Source organism: Ambystoma mexicanum, chromosome 7p (genome assembly GCF_040938575.1).
Source record: "Ambystoma mexicanum isolate Mex_15411 chromosome 7p, UKY_AmexF1_1, whole genome shotgun sequence".
NCBI classification, from domain to species: Eukaryota; Metazoa; Chordata; class Amphibia; order Caudata; family Ambystomatidae; genus Ambystoma; species Ambystoma mexicanum.
Genome location: NC_090939.1, coordinates 445,179,971 through 445,199,072, shown reverse-complemented (window position 1 = coordinate 445,199,072; position 19,102 = coordinate 445,179,971). Strand labels below are relative to the sequence as shown.

The following is a 19,102-nucleotide window of genomic DNA, read 5'->3' as shown; positions in this document are numbered from 1 at the left end:
TTTCAGTGGCAGCTGCAGTTCTTTGGAACGCCTTTCCTCCTTCCCTGAGGGCCATCTCTGGCCATCTGTCCTTCAGAAAAAAGACTTAAGACTCTTTTATTTGCTTAGAGTATGGGATTGGCCTTCCTGCCTCTCTGCTTGTGGGGGCCTACCGGTGGACAGTGGACTTTCAGCGCCAAGATACCCTCGGGTCATTGTCATACTTATTAAATTTACCTACCTAGCACAACATAACAAAAGAGTACATCTTATATTGTAAGCATTCTTCTGGAAATGGGCTTCATTTCTATGAAGGCTGAAATGATGGCTGCTCTGCTGAGACTATTTAGTCATTATTTTTACCTGGCGTTAGCCCTATGCAAGCTGATGAACAGATTCTGCTTGAGCATGTTAACAATATTGTAAACATTGCAGTGAACAAGTCGTTTACTGGAGTTACCAGCAGATGCATAGAGGAATTATAGAAGGCAGTTAAAATGCCAATATTACTTACAAGTAATCTTTATTACTCAGAGTTCTACTCTTCTCCATAACAGGCCCATATTAATTGAGGTTGAGCCACCGGTAATATGTTTTTTTAATAAAGGTGTTTTTTTCTCTTCATTCCTTGTCCAATGGCTCCTCCTCATTATGGAGTGGGCATTAAAAACCCTCCCAATCTTCAGTTTTCCCTGAACATTTTCCCAAGCTGACAGAGCAAACATTTCTCCTCTTTCAGGGAGAAAGGGAGGGAGGAGGAGATGAGGACAGTCAGTGAAAAGGAAGAGTAGTACTCAGCCTAAGGACTATCTCAGAAAGAAATCTGGCATTCCCACTTTGCCCCTCTTCCTCTACTCAGTCTTGAATTTACTGAGAAGACACCAAGCCACCAACATACAACTCATACTAAAATGTTTAATATAAACCAAATAGCTTAAATGTTAAATGATCAAGAGTGGCGTTGCCTGAAAAAAAAACATCTACAGGTCCAGTTTGCAGTAGACAGAGAAGCCCATGTAGAAGTGCTAGAAATGGAGACTGCCCAGGAAGCAGCCACTCCCCTGGTTGACTGACCAAGGACATGAAAGTGTAAAGGAACTTGTTGCTTTTCATATCCAGAATCGGCTCATTCTCAGATTTATCTGCTCATAGTCAGCGTGGACGGCTAGAGGTCAACAAATGCTTATGGCTTCCTAAATACAGATATTCTTTCTCGATAGATTTCGATGGCCCTACCCATATAACAGTGATGACAGGGTCGTTCCGTCCAAATGTGGGAAGAGTAAGATCTTGATCAAGGTGAAAACATAAAGATACCTTTGGTAGAAAAGAGGGAAATGGCCTGAGAATCACTCCATCATGGGGAATCTCAGGTAGGGTTCAGTAAACATTGTGACCCCAAGTTCACCAAGACACCTAGCAGATTTGATGGCAACTAAAAACACAACCTTTATTGAGAGAAACCTCAATGAGACATCTGAAAAGAGGTTTTAGGAGGTCTAAGTGCTTGAAGAAGCAAAGGGAGAATCTCCGGGGGGATGGAGTTCTAACTGGGGGAAGGGACATACTCTAGCCTTTTAGGAGACAGCTGCCTTCTGCCTCGATCTCCTTGATCCTTGCCTAAATGCCCTCATGACTGCCAGCTGAGCTCTTAGACTGGAGGCACATAAGCCTTTGTCTAATCATCCAAGAACTGAACGTTTTTCAAAGGACCTAAATTGGGAGGATGCAGATCCAGAGCAGCACACCTTGATCTGATGTGGCTAGATCCTGTTGTATGTTTATAATGCGGATGGGTGCTTTGATTTTCTGGTTTGATATCACTAGTGTGCAGGAAATCCCTCAGTTATTAACTTCTCCCTTTTTTAGACCATGAGCCGCAACCTACTTGAGTCACTTTAGGGAAGAATAAGCTACCTAAGGGGGTAGAAAGAAATTGGAATCAACCATGACATGGAGATCCTCGTGGACAAAAGCAATAAAAACCATTAGACATAACCATGTGGGTGCAATGAGTATTACTTATGGCTAGAACCCTTAGTCATAATGGGATTTAGTCAAACCAGTAAAGGAGGCCTTTCGGCCTAGGAAACATCATGGCATCTTCTGGATCGAGATTGATAGATAGAATTTGGACAGTTTGGGCTGAATCCGGGATGGAGGTACCTGCTTCAACAACCCCAGCAATAAGAAGAGGTCCTCAGGGAGGGGAAGACCCTCCTGAGGGTACCTGCTGCCATTTTCTCTTTCCCTGAAATGTGGGTTGTCTGTAGTTAAAGAAGACTTGTCTCTGCCCACCTCCCATGTTCTGTACTAGATCTACAAAGCCTATGATCATTATAGCCCATTTGTGATTTACATAGCATGTGACCAGTAAGCTGTCATTTTTTACTAGAACATTGGATTGTTAATGGGATTTCTGAAGTGACATATAACTTCCTAAATCACCCTTAACTCCCTTCAGTTCCAATAGTTTGTGGCTTCCCTTTCGGGATACAATCCCATCCCTGAACTAATACCAAAGATATTGTTTCTCTCCAGACTTTGTTTTGCTGGCATTGTTTGTTATTGCCAACAGACTTTGAGCGGAAAGGGGCATACCCTTGAATAGGTGTGTGCTGTATATCCACCAATGCAGATCATTTCAAAATGACTGGGGAACTGGAATGATGGCTTTTAATTCTTATGAACATAGGGCTTAATGTCTGAGGATATTTTGGACTAGATGTTTCATTTGTAACCTTGACCATGGCACTATTAACAGGCAGGCTTCCAAGAGAGAGAGGAGTCGTCAAAGATTGCACCTAGATTTTGCCAAGATTACATGCAGAGGAAGATAAGAGGGAGGAAAAGAACTAGATGTGGAGGGAAAAAAGGCAATAGATAAGATGCGGGGAAAGCGAGTATCTCAGTTTTTATTGTGTTAAGGTGTAGAAAGTGAACATGGATCCAGGATTTTATTGCAAGAAGATAAGCAGAGAGTGTGACATTAAGGGAATCTGAAAAGGATGAAAAGGGTAAAACAATGGGAGAATTCACGTAGAAATAAGAGGATAGCCAAAATGAAGAGAGAATAGATGGGACGGGAGAAGTAAGAGTGAAAGTGATCCATGCAGGATACAAGGTAGTAAGAGAAAAGTGAAGGAATGCTAACCAACCATGGAGGAAGAATAATCAGATAGGTAAGATTGAAACCAATGGAGAACAGAACCAAAAAAAGCAAGGCAAGGAAAGAGTAGAGAGGAGCGTGTGGGGTCAACCATGTTGGATGCAGCAGAAAGTTCAAGTAGGATAAGAATCAAATAAAATGTAGAATTATGAGTAGTTAGGAGTGATTGAGATAGCCTACGGTTTGGTTACGTGTGGGGGAAGGAGGGTGAAAGCCTGCTTGGTGCTGTGAAAGAAGAGAGTGATGATCAAGAAAGGATAAGACTTTTAAGTCGACGACTCATTCCAGAATTATGGAGAGAAAAGGCAGTAGAGAAATAGGACAAAGGTTAGCCAGAAAAAAAGGGTTGAGAGAAGGCTCTTTTTAGAATTGGAAGAATGACTGCATCCTTAATGTCAGTAAGAGACATATTGGTGCGATAAATCAGAAATGGAAGTAAAAGAAGATTGATTTTAGGGATGAGCAAAGATGAAGAGGGGTTGAGAGGGAAACTAGTAGACTGAGCTGGAAATAAATAGGAAGCAGCATCAGATTCAGAGAGAGGTATGAATGAAGACAGAGAAAAAGAAGGAGAGGGGCCGGAGGACTCCGGAAGATTATTTCACGGGCAACAAGAATAACGTAGTTGAGCAACTTTGTTAGAGAAATAGTTAGCAAAATCTTTCAGGGAGAGGGAGCAAGTAAGAGAAGGGTCAAGGGGGCGAGCGGAAACAATGTGGTTAAAGAACTGAAACAGACAAAGGGGTGGAAAGGATAAGAGTGATTTAGGTATGAGAAGTAATCTTTTTTGCAGTTCACAAAGAATAATTATAGGATGAGTGTAGGGAAGAGAGTAGAGCAAGGTCAGCAGAAGATTGAGATTATTTTCCAGTGTTGGTCAGCACAACATAACGAGGAATGGAGAGAAAGATCAGACAAAAGCTAAGGCTGGGAGGGTTTGCAGGAAGGACAAAAGGCATGAGTAGAGTGAAGGGAGTCAAGAGTAGAGAGCAGACCAGTGCTAGAGATTGTGAGAGAAGATTCAGCTGATAGAAGATCAAATTCAGCGAGGGATGGGAGGGAGGGCAGGAGAAAGGAAGTATCAAAGGAGATGCGATAACAGTGGTAAAAGTTGGCAAGGAGATAGACGAGACAGAGGGATTAGTAACTGCAGAGGAAAATTAAAGTAGAATGTGATCAGAGGAACTACATGGTTTAGACGTGTCAGTAGAGGTGGAAGGAGCAGAAGAGGAACCCAAAGTATGAGAAGGAGGTAACAGTACTGGAGAAGATGGCAGACATCAAGAAGTTCAAGAAATGGAGAGGATGCCTCAGTGGTAAGTAGATGAATGTTAAAAGTGCCAAAAACGATGATCCCAAGAGAAGAATAAAGGAAAGAAGAGATTCCAGGTTATCACAAAAGTAGACAAAAGGGCCCTGGGGAAGATAGATAACCAAGAAAGAATAGAGATAGGGTTTAGAAAAGGAGGTAGTCCCTCTATTCAAAGGGAGAGGAATAGAGTGTGAAAATATGGTAAAAGAAGAGTAAAATAGGATACCAGTCCCACCAGCCCTGCCAGACTGGTATGTGGAGTGAGAAAGGCTTGAGAAAGAGGTTTTGAGAGAAGCAGAAGAGACAGGATCAATGGGAAGGATCCAGGTTTCAGTTAGGCAGAGTAAATGTAAATTAAGTCCCAAAATGGTGTCAAGAACCATATTATATTTATTACAGGCAGAACAGGGTCCTCATTCTGAGTTGGGCGCAAAGGGATACCGGGCACCGTTAAGGACATCGGTGCCGGTAATCCCTTTGCGCCCTATTCCGAGGTCCCTTAGCGTGTCCCTTCCTTAACGCCTGGTTTTACCAGGCGTTATGGACGGGGCCTGTTGAGGGACTTCAGAGCTAATAACAGTACCGCAATTTGTGGTACCGTTATTAGCGCCTTCCCCCTTCCCATTGAGCCCTATGGGGGCTGAAATGGGAATGGGGAATGGCTTTTTCAATGGGGACTTTCCGGTCCCGCAAAGGTCGGAATAGACCGGTAAATCCCCATTGAACCAGGGCGGACTCGGTACCGGTATTGGAGGTAGTCATGGCACAAATAGCGCCATAATTACCTCCAAACTTGGAATGAGGGGCGTTTAAAAGCCCTATAGAAATAAGGGGAGTAGAAGAATTAGGAGAGATGAGAATTAAATTAGAAGGGGCATGACATGATTGGGTAGGAGATAATACAGCTGTATGAATAGTTCAGTGAGATGGAATAGGAGCTGACATAGAGAGAGCAAAAAGTACAAAACTGTAAAAAAAAAAAAAGAAAAAGGGTGAGAGAATGCAGTGTATGACACCAATGGATGGAGGAGATTCACAACACCGTTTGGAAAGTAGGCAGGATGTGACCAATAATTCAGTGGAACTGAGAATGAAGGTTGTAGGATGTCATCTTTGAGAGCAAGACACATTCAGGAGAGAAGAACATCGCTGTTAATGCCAGTGAAAAACAGGAGCAAATAGGATGATAGAAGCCGCTAGAAGCTGCAGCCCTTTGAATACAATTCTCAGGTCTAGTAAACCCTAGTGGAAAACCTTGAAGTAGAGACAGTTTATCTCTAGAGTGGTCTTGATACCGGATTGTGGAGGCAGGTGGGAGGGTCTAACACAGGACCCACATTTTTCAAAATTTCTGTAAAATGTATTTTATAATTTTAGGAAATTGTTAAAGACATGTCCTCAAAAATAGGGATGGTTTGTGAACAAATTCTATTAATTTTAGTTAATCGATCAACAAATGTGCACTGGAAGTGATTATCTTACAACAAAGAGCATCATTATTAGTAAGGCTGTAACTTAAAAAAAGGGGAATTTTAAATACCCCCTAATTATAATTTGGTATTGCATAGGATATTTACTACATGAGTTACATTAACAATGCTGCATACAGTAAATATGAAAAATGTACCCCATGCAATATTTTCTAGCTACCTCACGCACTAAATATACAGCTCTTAATTAGGTGACTTTTAAAAACAGGTAGTATTTGAGTGTTTGAGTACAGCGTTAGAACTTTATTACCCGACCAGTGCTAAAACATGAAGATTTTCTACAACACCCGACACAGTATTTCAGAAAATCTTTATTTGTATGTATTTGGAGAAAAGGGCTGTATATTTCTTTCAGAAATGACATACAATAATGCATTTGTAGATGGTGGAGGCATGTTGGAGGCATGTTCCGGTGCCGCGAAAGTAGTAAGGTTAATTATTAACAAGGAGGAACTATACACAAGGTAATTGCTTTCCCGCCCATTGAATAGGGTGTGATCGGATGTGCAAAATCTGGGACGATGACACAAACCACGACGGACTCAGAAAGTGCTCAGTCCACATCGTCAGTGAAAAATCGGATTTAAAGCTGTGAAGTGACTGAAAAAATTAAGATAGATCTGGAAACACTAGAGGAGGAAATTAAAAAAACTGGCCCCAATAGAACTCTAAAAAAAGAGCAGAAGCTCTGCTTAAAGAAATTAGTGAATTTAAAGAAGATCTTACTAAGGAGAGAATTAAACGGATGAAAAAAGATGTGCAGAATTTCAGCCACGAAAAAGCTTTCAGGTACACCCAAGACAATTACAACACTAATGAACAGACAGGTGCAGCACAATCTAAACAGCAAGGTGGAAAACATAGTGTACACTTTAGGAATACCTCTTTTAGTTCAAGCGAAGGGGGTTCTGGAGATGGAGGAACACCATCGAGAGGAAGAGGGGGCCCAGGCAGACATGGCCAACAGGGAGGACAAGGAAGATCAAGACCGTACAACAACAGAAGTGGGTATGCAGGCCAGCAGTTTTTGGAGCGGGCCCAACAGAACTGGGACTTCGAACCGAGGGTAACAAGAAGCATGCAGGCACTTTGGTAAATTTGTCTTCGTACATACTTACACCAAATGAAGAAAGAGCATTGGAAAAAGATATAGGATTTGTTACAACTAACCTACACAATAAACCTGGGTTTAGGCAAGAATTTAAGGAGTTTATGAGAAAAATGCACCTTAAACAACATTTTGCTGAGATTGAGGGGAGAGACTCTGAAAAAGACAGTGGACTGCGGAGAAAATCTACCTACATGCCACCTTTACAAAGTAGAACTGCTGAGGCCAAAGTATTTGAGAATCGGGTACTGAGTGAGATAGAGGGGTTGTAAAATAGCAAAGAAAAAACGTTTTGCTATCAGAACATGAGCAAAAATGAAAACCTTTCATTAAATTCACTCCTCACTAACAAAACTATTATTATACGTAAGGCTGACAAAGAATGGGGAACAGTGATACAGGATAGAGACGCCTACATTGAAGAATGTAATAAACAATTGAGCAAAAGCAGTAGCTACCGGACACTGAATAATGACCCTACAGAGAGTCTGAGCCGTGTGATAAATATAAAAGTAGAAAAAGCTTTAGAGAGGGGGTGGACTTCATCGAAAGAAGCAGACTTCCTAAAAACAGACAAACCTAAAATCCCTCGGTTTTACACTATGCCAAAAATTCACAAAACCATGGAGAAGCCACTAGGACAGCCGATAGTATCTGGCTTGGAATCTGTCCTGGAGCCTCTATCCAAATTTGCGGACCATTTTCTACAACCTTTAGTAAAAAATATGGCCTCTTATGTAAAAGATACAACACAGATCATTGGAGAAATGGGGGGTCTAACATTTGACTCACAAGAAGAAATACTCCTGATCTTGGACGTGGTGGCATTATACACCAGTATTCCTCAAGAGTTGTCTCTGGAAGTGGTGGGAGAATGCCTTAGACTATCAGAACTGGAGACTAACACTCCAATATCGTTCATCATGTGGTGTACGGAAATGGATCTAAAGGAGAACTATTTCCATTTTAATGGAGAAAATAAATCTGCAAATTCAGGGTACGGCGATGGGGGCCACTCTGGCCCCAAGCATAGCTAATCTTTACATGGAGTTTTTTTAAGAGAAACACATCTACAGTAACTCCAACCCTTATAAATAAAACACATACGGAAGTGGCATTGTGTAACGCTCACCTGATTCCCGCAGAGGCGCCGCTCCTGACTGGGTGAATGCCGTATCTTCAAAGGTGATGTGTAACACACGGTTGGCTCTTTGGGCTGGACCTCTGTGCACTGTATGTCTGACTCGAAGAGTAAGATGTCTGCAGATAGAAAATATGGGATTAATGAACTGGGGTTATTGGGTGCCTCTCTCCTCTTCCCTTTCTCTTCTCCTGTAGAACCCCAAAGGTTAACACCCTCACCTTAGGTAAGTGAACGCCGAGCTCTCCATCTGCCTCGGGGCAGGGTGCCGTAACCAGTTTCTTCACTGGATAAGGGTGCAGGCCTCTTGACCTCAGAGGACTGCTGTCTGTCGTTAACTGCACGAACGGTAAGTTCTGGGCACTTCAAATGTCTTAAAAGTCTTTTGTAATGATATCTCTTGTTTTGCAGGGTTCCGGCGATGGCGGATGGCGGGCTGATGAGAGTTGAGGATCAAACCCGCGTGAGGAATAGAAGCGCCTGGAAGCACGTAAGTAAGCGCTTGTAGCCTGCTTCACGATGCGCACTAACTGTCCCTTTTATCTTGCAGGTACAAGTTCGGAGCTTTAGAGAAGCTGAAGGGTGCTGGAATACCCACTGGATTCGGCGTGGGAAGGAGTAATGGCAGGTGAGTAATAAAGTTGCCCAATGTCTTTAAACGCACCTTCTTTTGTCTTTCAGATGCGGGATGCAGCGCCGAAGGCCTCCGGAGCGTGCAAAGAGCTGGTAAGCTTTTGTCTTTCAGATGCCGGAATGCAGTGCGAAGACCTCCGGAGCATGCGAAGAGTAGGTAAGCCTTTGTCTTTCAGATGCCGGAATGCAGCGCGAGGCGTTGGTGACAGCCGATGGACCAGGTAAGAGATGCGCTGCCACTGAAGACCGTAGTGCTAACCTGTTCTTTCTTTGTCTTTACAGGTGCTGCTGAAGACTGGATTCCAGGATGGTAAGCCTTTGTTCCCTTAGGCCCAGGATCAGAAGCAGAAGACACGATGAGCGTTCTGCTGCAGAGAATGCAGAATAACGCAAAGCAAGATTCATCCATCGGGTGTGGTTTAAATAGCCTCCTGTAGTGCTTAGGTGTCTCCTTCCACAGCCACGCCTAAGAAAAGAGTTCCTGCTTTGCAGAAGAGTTCCAGTGTTCTGAACCTAGGGAGTGGCTCCTGCCCCACCCAACAGGAAAAGTAGTCCCAAACAGAAGAGGGTCAGGGGTTCAACTGGCAGGTAAGTAAGCAGCATGGTCTGCTGCAGGCAAGTCCACCCAAGCATTATGAGCCCGGCGCTTCCAGCGCTGGGACTGGGCATCTTTATGAGCCTGGTGCCACTGGCTCCAGGACAGGGTCCAAAAGGTCCCAATTGGGACTGGCTGGCACTCGGAACCGGGGTTATGGGTCTGCTTCCAAGGGAGTCAGGCAAGTCCTGATCTTTTGGAAGCAGAGATCATGACAGCACCCCCCCTCAAGGCCCCTCCCAAACCGGGCTTCTCCGGGGGTTTGGGCTTGTTAGGAAATGTTCGATGAAATCTTTTGATTAGACGAGGCGCGTGGACATATTCTGCAGGTTCCCAGGATCTTTCTTGGGGACCGTAGCCTTTCCAGTCAATCAGGTAAAATAGTTTAGATTTGGAGATCTTGGAATCCAGGATGCTTTTGACTTCAAACTCGAGTTCTCCATCAACTAGAATAGGTTTTGGAGATGTAGTTAGTCGGGTTTGAGGTTGCACGGGTTTTAATAGAGAGACGTGGAAGACCGGATGTATCTTCATGTGAGGGGGCAAGTCCAACTTGACCGCTACTGGATTTACTATGGTAGTGATGGAATAGGGACCAAGGTATCTTGGGTTGAATGTGCGTGGTCCTTTTAGAGGTAGATATTTGGTGGATAACCAGACTTGATCTCCTACTTGATATTGGGGGGCTTCCTTCCGATGTTGGTCTGCTCCTTTCTTGTATTGTTCTTTAGCCCTTTGAAGGTGAGAAACGGCTTCCTTAAAGGCTTGGGTGATTGTAGAATGCAGGTGGTCTACTGCTGGTGTTCCAAGATCTTGGAGTGGATCCAACTCCGAGGTTCGAGGGTGACTACCGTATAAAAGAAAAAACGGGGTCTTCCCAGTTCCCGAGTGGACAGAGTTATTGTAGGAATATTCGGCTATCCAAAGGATATCTTTCCAAGTTTTTTCAGTTTGTTGTAGCATGCAGCGCAAATACTGTTCCAGAGTTTGATTGGTCCTCTCGGTTTGTCCGTCGGTTTGAGGGTGGTGGCTGGTCGAAAGTCTCACATCAATTTGAGCCGACTGTTATGATAGTTTCTCCATTATTAACAGCATGACGTACCACGTCATGCTGTATGTGTTGTATAACGTTCTGAAATAACTGGAGCGTGTTCGTGTATGGTTCCAGAATGTTACGGGGCCATACACGAAGACGCTCCAGGTCTGATGGTTGGCCTTCCAGGGGGCTCCTCCCAATAAACTAATGTAGTCAGTATATATTACGCTCCAGTGTGTTAATTACAATACACAACAAATGGCGACGAGGATGGGATGGGGGCCCCCAGATGCGACAAAGGAATGAATGGGAGACTTGTTACACACAAGTTAGGAAATTGACGACTGAACCTGCGCAAACCCATTTTGACTCGACGATAAAAGAAGGCAAGTGCATGCGAGTGTAGTATTACGGAACGAAGTGAATGGGTGTTTAAAGTAAAACCAGGCGAATTAACGCACCGCATGCATCTTGTAAATCTGTGCTCGAGCCGCAGTCAACTGAAACGGACATTAGAGGAAAGCACCCATATGCGTGTTTTACGTGCCGACGCACGTCTTTAAGGATGGTTGTCATGGCAACATAACAAGTGATAGACAAGCGCAACTGCATACAATACGCTACGTATTAATAACGCAGCTAGCGAACCACGCTACAAATTAAAGACTGTACAGCCGCTCTTGATAAGATTGGGCATGCGCGCTGCAGTAAATTTAATGATATATAGGCAAAGTTGATTGGAAAAAAAAAAAAAAAAAAAAAAAAAAAAAAAAAAAAATTTTTCTCCATTAAAAAAAAAAAAAAAAAGTGGTACCCAGTCGCATACAAGGAAAATTAGGCCGCCATGCAAAACAATATCGTTCCTCCAATGAAATTTCTGGCACTGCCAGGGAATCCTGTGTGTCCATGGGAGCAATGGCAAGACAATTTTCAGGTATACCTGAGAGCAGTAGGAGGATCCAAGTTTAATGATGATCTAAAGGAGGCAACATTGCTCAACTGTATAGGTACTGAGGCACTAAGAATTTTCAGGAATTTGCCAGATTTGGACCACACGGATGTAGTTGTGGGTGGTGAATCGTCAGCTGGAGCAAGGAAATACGATGTAGCAATTACTAAACTGACCAAACATTTCGGGAACAAAACAAATGTTGTGTTGGAACGATACAGATTTTTCACGAGAAAACAAAATAAGGGTGAGAGCATAGATGCCTACATAGCTGCGTTAAGAGGTTTGATGGCCACATGCGCATTCACTGGAGTGGCAGATGAATATTTGCGAGACCAGCTGGTATTACATGTGGCAGATACACGCATACAGCAACGTCTGTGGCAAGCTAAGAATCCTACATTGGACCAGGCAATTGAAATAGCCAGGTCAATTGAGCTTGGCGAAAAATGCTTGAAGGAGGTTCAAGGCAAAATAGAGACTGCTGAGATAAAGTTGGTCAGTGGAGTCACAGATGGACAGTATGGAAATGAAGAAGAGTTGGTTGCTATGGTCAAAAGAATAGTCAAGGCAGATGCTGATGCTGGACAAAGACAAGAAAGAGATGGCTTATACAGGATGTCTAACAATTGCTTCAAATGTGGTCGTTGGAAACACATCAATGTGGAAAGAGAATGTCCTGCCATATCGGCTGAATGCTACAGATGTGGAATGGTAGGTCATTTTGGGAAGTTGTGTCGGAATAGCAGAGGCAGAGGCAGATTCAATAACCGACATACAAGGTATAATGGTCGTTACAATAGGGGAAGAGGCATCACTACGACAAGTATAAAAGCCTTGGAAGAAATAGGTGGTCCAAGTAGTTTGTTGGCGATATCAAACAGATTTGAAGAAGAGGTACAGATACTAGCTTTCAAATCTACCGAGAGTGGTGCTGGAGCATGGGTGTCAATGGAATTGGATGGAGTAGCGTTAAGAGTCATGGTGGACACAGGCTCACCCTATACTATGGTGGATGCAGAGACGTATATCAAGGTACTTAAAAAAAGGATGGAAGATTTACAACCAACAAAACTAAAGGCTACGGGATATGGCAAGACTCCAATCAATGTAATTGGTTATGTGTGGGTACATCTGAATTTTGAAGGAAGGAAAACGTATTGTAAATTATTCGTAGCTGAAGATGGATTTGCTATAGTTGGATGGTGGGAACAAGCTGCACTCAAGATTCGCATACATCCAGGAGAGAATGTACCAATTCTGTGTATTACCGAAAGTAGTTGCAGCACTTCAGAGAATTTGGCCAAGAGCTTCCCCAAAGTGTTTAATGATAACATAGGAACCCTTAAAGGCTTCAAACACAAGATTATACTTAAAAGGGGAGCAAATCCTATAGTACACAAAGTAAGAAACATACCCATTGGCACCAGGGAGGCATTGAAGAGTGAATTGGAGAAATTGATTGTACAAGACATAATTGAACCTATAGAAAGTTCAGAGTGGTTATCCCCCATCGTTATTGTTAAAAAACCCAATGGATCGATCAGGATGTGTGTTGACTTAAGGGACCTAAATGCCAACATTTGGGTGGATCGTCATCCTCTACCGAATATAGGAGAAATGTTGACCACGATGAAACCAGCAAAGTGGTTCACAACACTTGACTTGTCGTCAGCATATCATCAAGTGATGTTGGATGAAGAGTCCAGGCATTTGACATCATTCATTACCCCTCTAGGAGCATTTCGATATAAGAGAATGCCATTCGGACTGGCTTCTGCAGCTGCAGTATTTCAACGTTTAATGCATCACCTGTTCGATGGTCTTCAAGGAGTTCATTATTTCCAGGACGATATATTGATATCAGCAATGTCCGAGGAAGAACATGATGCTAAGTTAATGGGGGTATTACAAGTTATACAGCAGAAAGGCATGACACTAAAAATCGATAAATGCAAAATAAAACAGAATGAAGTAACATATTTGGGTCATTGCATAAATAATGAAGGAATAAGGCCCAAAGAATCGCTGGTTGACACCATTCTTAAGATTCCAGATCCACTCAACAAAGATCAATTACGCAGTTTTTTGGGATTAACAGAGTATTATTCGAAATTTGTAGACCATTATACTGACAGAACAGAACAAATGAGAAAACTAATGTGCAAGGGTACAAGATTTGTTTGGTCTGAAGAATGCAAAAATGAATTTGAAAAAATAAAATCTATGATCAATAAGGCACCGGCACTTAAAATGTTTGATTCAAAAGCAAAAACCAGAATATCAGTGGATGCCAGCAACATGGGATTAGGAGGTGTATTAGAGCAAGTTCAAGATGGTGAAGTAGTTCCCATTGCCTTTGCATCCAGGACATTGAGAGGAGCTGAAAGTAATTACTCCACTATTGAGAAGGAGGCCTTGGGAATTAAATGGATCCTTGAGCATTTTAAAAGTCTAGTATGGGGCATACCGATTGAAATCAGAACTGACCACAAACCATTGATACATGTTTTCAATTCAAAAAATCCACATATGACCTCACCGCGCATAAGAAGGTGGATCTTGATTGTTATGCAGTATAATGTCAGTATAAAATATACCCCAGGAAAATCTAATGTTGTGGCAGATTGCTTTTCTCGATTGCCTTGCAAGTCAGAGGTGATGGAAGATGAAGAAAACAGCGAATTAACAGATGATCAGAACATGGAGTGCATCATTGCACATATACATCCGAGTTTTTCAAAGGAAGAATGGATTGAGGCGAGAGAACAAGATTATGAACAGAAACAAGTAAGGAAAGCCATTGAAGATGGGTGGACAGTGGTTGAAAAAAACATTAAATCCTGGGAAAGATATAAAGATGAATTGACGTGCGATACCACATGCGTTTATAGAGGAGATCGTATAATTCCCCCTGTAAAGATGAGAGAGAGAATTATGAGAATAGCGCATGAAGGACATATAGGAAGAAATTTGACCAAAAGGAGGGTGAGAGAAGCCTACTGGTGGCCTAACATGTGGGGTGAACTGGAAGCCCTTGTTAAAGATTGCACAGCTTGTGCAGTGAGCGATAAAAGCAAGACGACACGCGCCACACCATTACAACCAGTGGAAATTCCAAATACTGTATGGTCAAAACTGGCCATTGATATAGCAGGACCATATGAAACTTTAGGGCCACAGAAAATTTATTTAATTGTGTTGGTTGACTATACGTCCAAATGGGTGGAGTGTGGCATAGTAGAAGAGTCCATTTCAGCAATGAAAGTGATGAAGTTTTTAGAGGAGATCTTTAACAGAGAAGGAGAACCTCAAGAAATTATATCAGACAATGGTGCCCAATTCATGTCAAGTGAAATTCAAAAGTTTTTCAAGGAAAGAGCAATCAAACATTCCACCACAGCCTTATATCATCCAATGGCAAACGGATTGGTAGAAAGGATGAATCGCTTTATAAAAGGTATTATTCAGTTAGCCATTGTCAACAATATACCTTGGAGAGAAACATTGAAGGAAGCACTAAATACGTACAAAGTTACACCCCATTCAGTAACAGAGGAAGAACCTTTCACATTAATGAGAGGGAGGATAGCCACGAACAGACTTAGACCTGCATGGATAACAAGAAGAAGAAACAAAGAAATTAACTTGGAGGAGATAGTCAACAAAGTAAGAAGGAAACAAGAAGTATACAAAAACTATTATGACACACAGAAACATGTCAAAGAATGCAGTTATAAGAAAGGAGATTGGGTGAAAGTGAGAGAACCCAGGCGAGTGATGAAGGGAGAATCAAAATTTCGTTCTCCACAAGAAATAAAGGAATGTTCTGGAAAATCGGTTATTTTCGAAGATGGGAAAAAGTGGTCATGTGATGACATTATCCTGGCCAAAGAGGAGGAAACTGAAAGGAACAGGAGAGAATCGATGACAAAAAGAGAAATATTCAAAGATAAGACTGATGGACTAATACACATGAACAAGTCGCATGTTACAGAGAATAAACAGGTAGAAAGTGCAGGAGATAACCTATCATCTGCGAGGATCAAGAAAAGTGTATGGAATCGAAATCAAGACTATGTGTATTATTAGAGATCTTTTAAAATTGAGACTACATATGAACAGACAACAAAGAAATCTCATGATAAAGTGTATCCTTTCTGGTTGTTTTTCAATATATTTGTAGTTATACGCAGCACTTATGCATAACATGTAGATAACTGTTAGGCAGCCTTTGGCTATTAATGTTGGTTAAATTATTGTAGAGGGGAAGATGTTATGATAGTTTCTCCATTATTAACAGCATGACGTACCACGTCATGCTGTATGTGTTGTATAACGTTCTGAAATAACTGGAGCGTGTTCGTGTATGGTTCCAGAATGTTACGGGGCCATACACGAAGACGCTCCAGGTCTGATGGTTGGCCTTCCAGGGGGCTCCTCCCAATAAACTAATGTAGTCAGTATATATTACGCTCCAGTGTGTTAATTACAATACACAACACCGACCGACAGCAACTTCGCCAAAAATGAGAAATAAATTGACTACCTCGATCCGAAATTAGAACTGAAGGAAAACCGTGCAGTCGGACGATGTTTTCGAGAAATTCTCGGGCCAGAGTTGCTGCTGTTGGTAAGCCTTTGAGTGGAATGAAATGCGCCATCTTGGAGAATAGGTCCACGATTACTAGGATCGTATTGTATCCGGAGCATGGAGGTAGATCGGCGATGAAGTCCATAGAAAACGTATGCCAAGGGCGAGGCGGGATGTCAATAGGGCGTAAGAGGCCGGCTGGTTTTTCCTTTTGACTCTTGTTTTGGGCGCATACTCCACAGGACATTATAAAGTCTCTGATATCTTTTTTCCAAGACGGCCACCAGAAGTAGCGCTTGATCTTTTCCGAGGTCTTGGTCATACCGGGATGTCCTTCCATTAAAGAATCGTGATAACAAGAGATTACCTTTTTCTGTAAATCTGTGCTGGGCAGGTATAACCGTTCTTGGAAATATAATAGGTTGTCCTTGACCGTAAAGTCCTTTCCCTGCAGATGCCAATTCTGTATGTCTGCTGGAGTTACCAGTAGCCTGGCTTTATCCTTAACTTCCTCTATGGATTGTGTGGCGATTACACCTAGAATTCTTTGTCCGGGAATGATAGGTACAGGTTTAGGATTGATCAAATGTTCTTCCACTCCCATCCGAGAAAGGGCATCAGCTTTACCGGTTTTTGTACCAGGTCGATAGGTAATTATGAAGTCAAACTCGGCAAAGAATAGTGCCCAACGGAGTTGCCTAGAGGATTGAGCTTTTGCGGTTTTCAAATATTGCAGGTTTCGGTGATCTGTAATCACAGTAGCGGTGTGTCGGGCCCCCAGAAGATAATGCCGCCAAGCCTTAAAGGCGGACTTGATAGCTAGAAGTTCCTTATCAGTAATAGTGTAATTGATTTCAGGAGGCGAGAATTTGCGGGACCAAAATGCCACGGGATGCAACTGATTGGTTACTGGGTCCTTTTGTGATAGAACTGCCCCCATGGCAAGGCTCGAAGCATCAGTTTCAACGATGTAGGGGAGTTCGGGGCGAGGATGTTTTAAGATCGGTGCAGAGATAAATCTAGTCTTCAAATTCTGGAAAGCTTGTTCCGCCTCGGTAGACCATTCAAAACGTTTGTTTTTCTTTAACAAGGCGGTGATGGGCTGGACTATTCGAGAGAATTCGGGGGTAAACCTGCGGTAAAAGTTAGCGAAGCCTAACATGCTTTGAACACCTTTTACGGAGGACGGCGATGGCCATTTGAGAATTGCATCAACCTTCTTTGAATCCATACGCACTCCGCTAGGTGATAATATGAATCCCAAGAATTCAACTTCAGTCACGTTGAAAACACATTTTTCCAACTTAGCGAAAAGTTTGTGTTGACGCAATCTCTCTACGACCATTTTCACGTGTTTCCGATGTTCAGTTTCCGATGAAGAATAAACGAGGATGTCGTCAATGTAAACAACAACACACACATCTATGAGCTCTCTGAGGACATCGTTCATAAAATATTGAAAGGCGGCCGGGGCATTGCAAAGTCCGAAGGGCATGACCTGATATTCAAATAGCCCATACTTGGTGCGGAAGGCCGTCTTCCATTCATCGCCCTCTTTTACTCGTACCAAGTGGTAGGCTCCTCTAAGATCCAGCTTTGTATATATGCATGCTTTTCTGACTTGGTCCAGGTGTTCAGGGATCAAAGGTAACGGATATCTATTCTTAACGGTGATCTGCTTCAGGGCGCGATAATCTATACAAGTTCTAAGGTCCCCTTCTTTTTTTGGAAACAAGAACAAAGCTGAGGAAGCAGGGGACTTGGAAGGATGAATAAACCCATTCGCTAGGTATTGATCCAGGTATTGTCGGAGGTGAAGATTCTCGGGCTCGGTGAGGGCATAAATTCTACTACAAGGAGGAGTAGATCCAGGTATCAGGTCTATCTGGCAGTCATAAGACCTATGAGGAGGTAGAGAGTTAGCCTGATCCTTCCGGAAAACATCTTGGAATTCTAGGTATTCAGGAGGTAACTGAGGAGCCTCCGAGGAAATTGCTGCCAGTGCAACACCAGGTCGAGGGTGACAAGTGGAGACACATTCTGGAAACTGAACCGTTCTTGCTCGCCAATCGATCTGAGGATTGTGCTTCTCTAACCAAGGAATTCCTAGAATAATCTGGAACTGGGGGGCCTTGATCACATCGAACACGATCTTCTCATGGTGTCCATCTTGACTTACTAGCGTCACTTCTTGGGTGGTATGCGTTACTGGTCCGGAGGCTATCTCCGTACCATCCACCGTAGTAATGACGTCCTTTACAGCCTTTGGACAAAGAGTCAGATTCATCCTCAAAACCATTTCATGATCCACATAATTGCCGATGGCACCGCTGTCGACGTAAGCTTCAATCGCATGTAATCGATCCGGATGTTCAGGGCTAATGAGGACCATAGGTATCACGAAATGCGAGGTCACGGAACGGGTTTTAACGCTCGGCAAGAGGACCTCTATTCTTGTCGGGCGAGGTCGTTTCCCTGCTCAGAGTTTGTGACCCTGGTAACTGCAGCTCCTACTGCCTTCTTGGCTGGTTTCACCAGACAGTCTCGAAGAAAGTGCCCCGAGTTTCCGCAATAGAGGCATAATTGCAGCTGTTTTCTCCTTTCCCGCTCCTTTTGTGTTAGTGGTCCTTTCAGGCCCCCTATTTGCATGGGTTCCCCGGAGTCTACTCCTTTGCTAGGAGTTGGTGGTTTGGAAAATACTCGAGCATCAAACTTGGAACGATCGGCCTTCCTGTTCTGCAGTCTGTGGTCAATTTGAACGACTAAGTCAATATAGTCCGAAAAGTCTTGCGGGGGATTCATTACTTGGGCTGACACATCTTTGAGCTCTCCACGTAGACCTCCATAAAACAGCGTAATCCTTTTGTCCTCAGGCCATCGAGTTTCCACTATCAGTCTGTTGAAAGACGCAATATAAGCCAAAAGGTCTTGATTACCCTGTCGCAATGAAAGGAGCTCATTGTCCAAGGCCTGCCCCTGTGAATGTCTTGCAAACAGTTTTTCCATACTGAGCTGAAAAGCTCGAAAATCATGGAGAACCGGATCATCTTGATTAACTAACTAGAGGGATCGACCAGTCTGCCGCATTGCCACTAA

The 19,102-nt window shown here is 43.0% G+C and overlaps 1 protein-coding gene across 1 annotated transcript in view; it reads right to left on the bottom strand.

The window, feature by feature from the left end:
• Positions 1–19,102, bottom strand: part of TMPRSS7 (transmembrane serine protease 7) — a 731,423-nt gene that overhangs the window by 544,418 nt on the left and 167,903 nt on the right. The gene's annotated exons all lie outside the window — the stretch shown is intronic.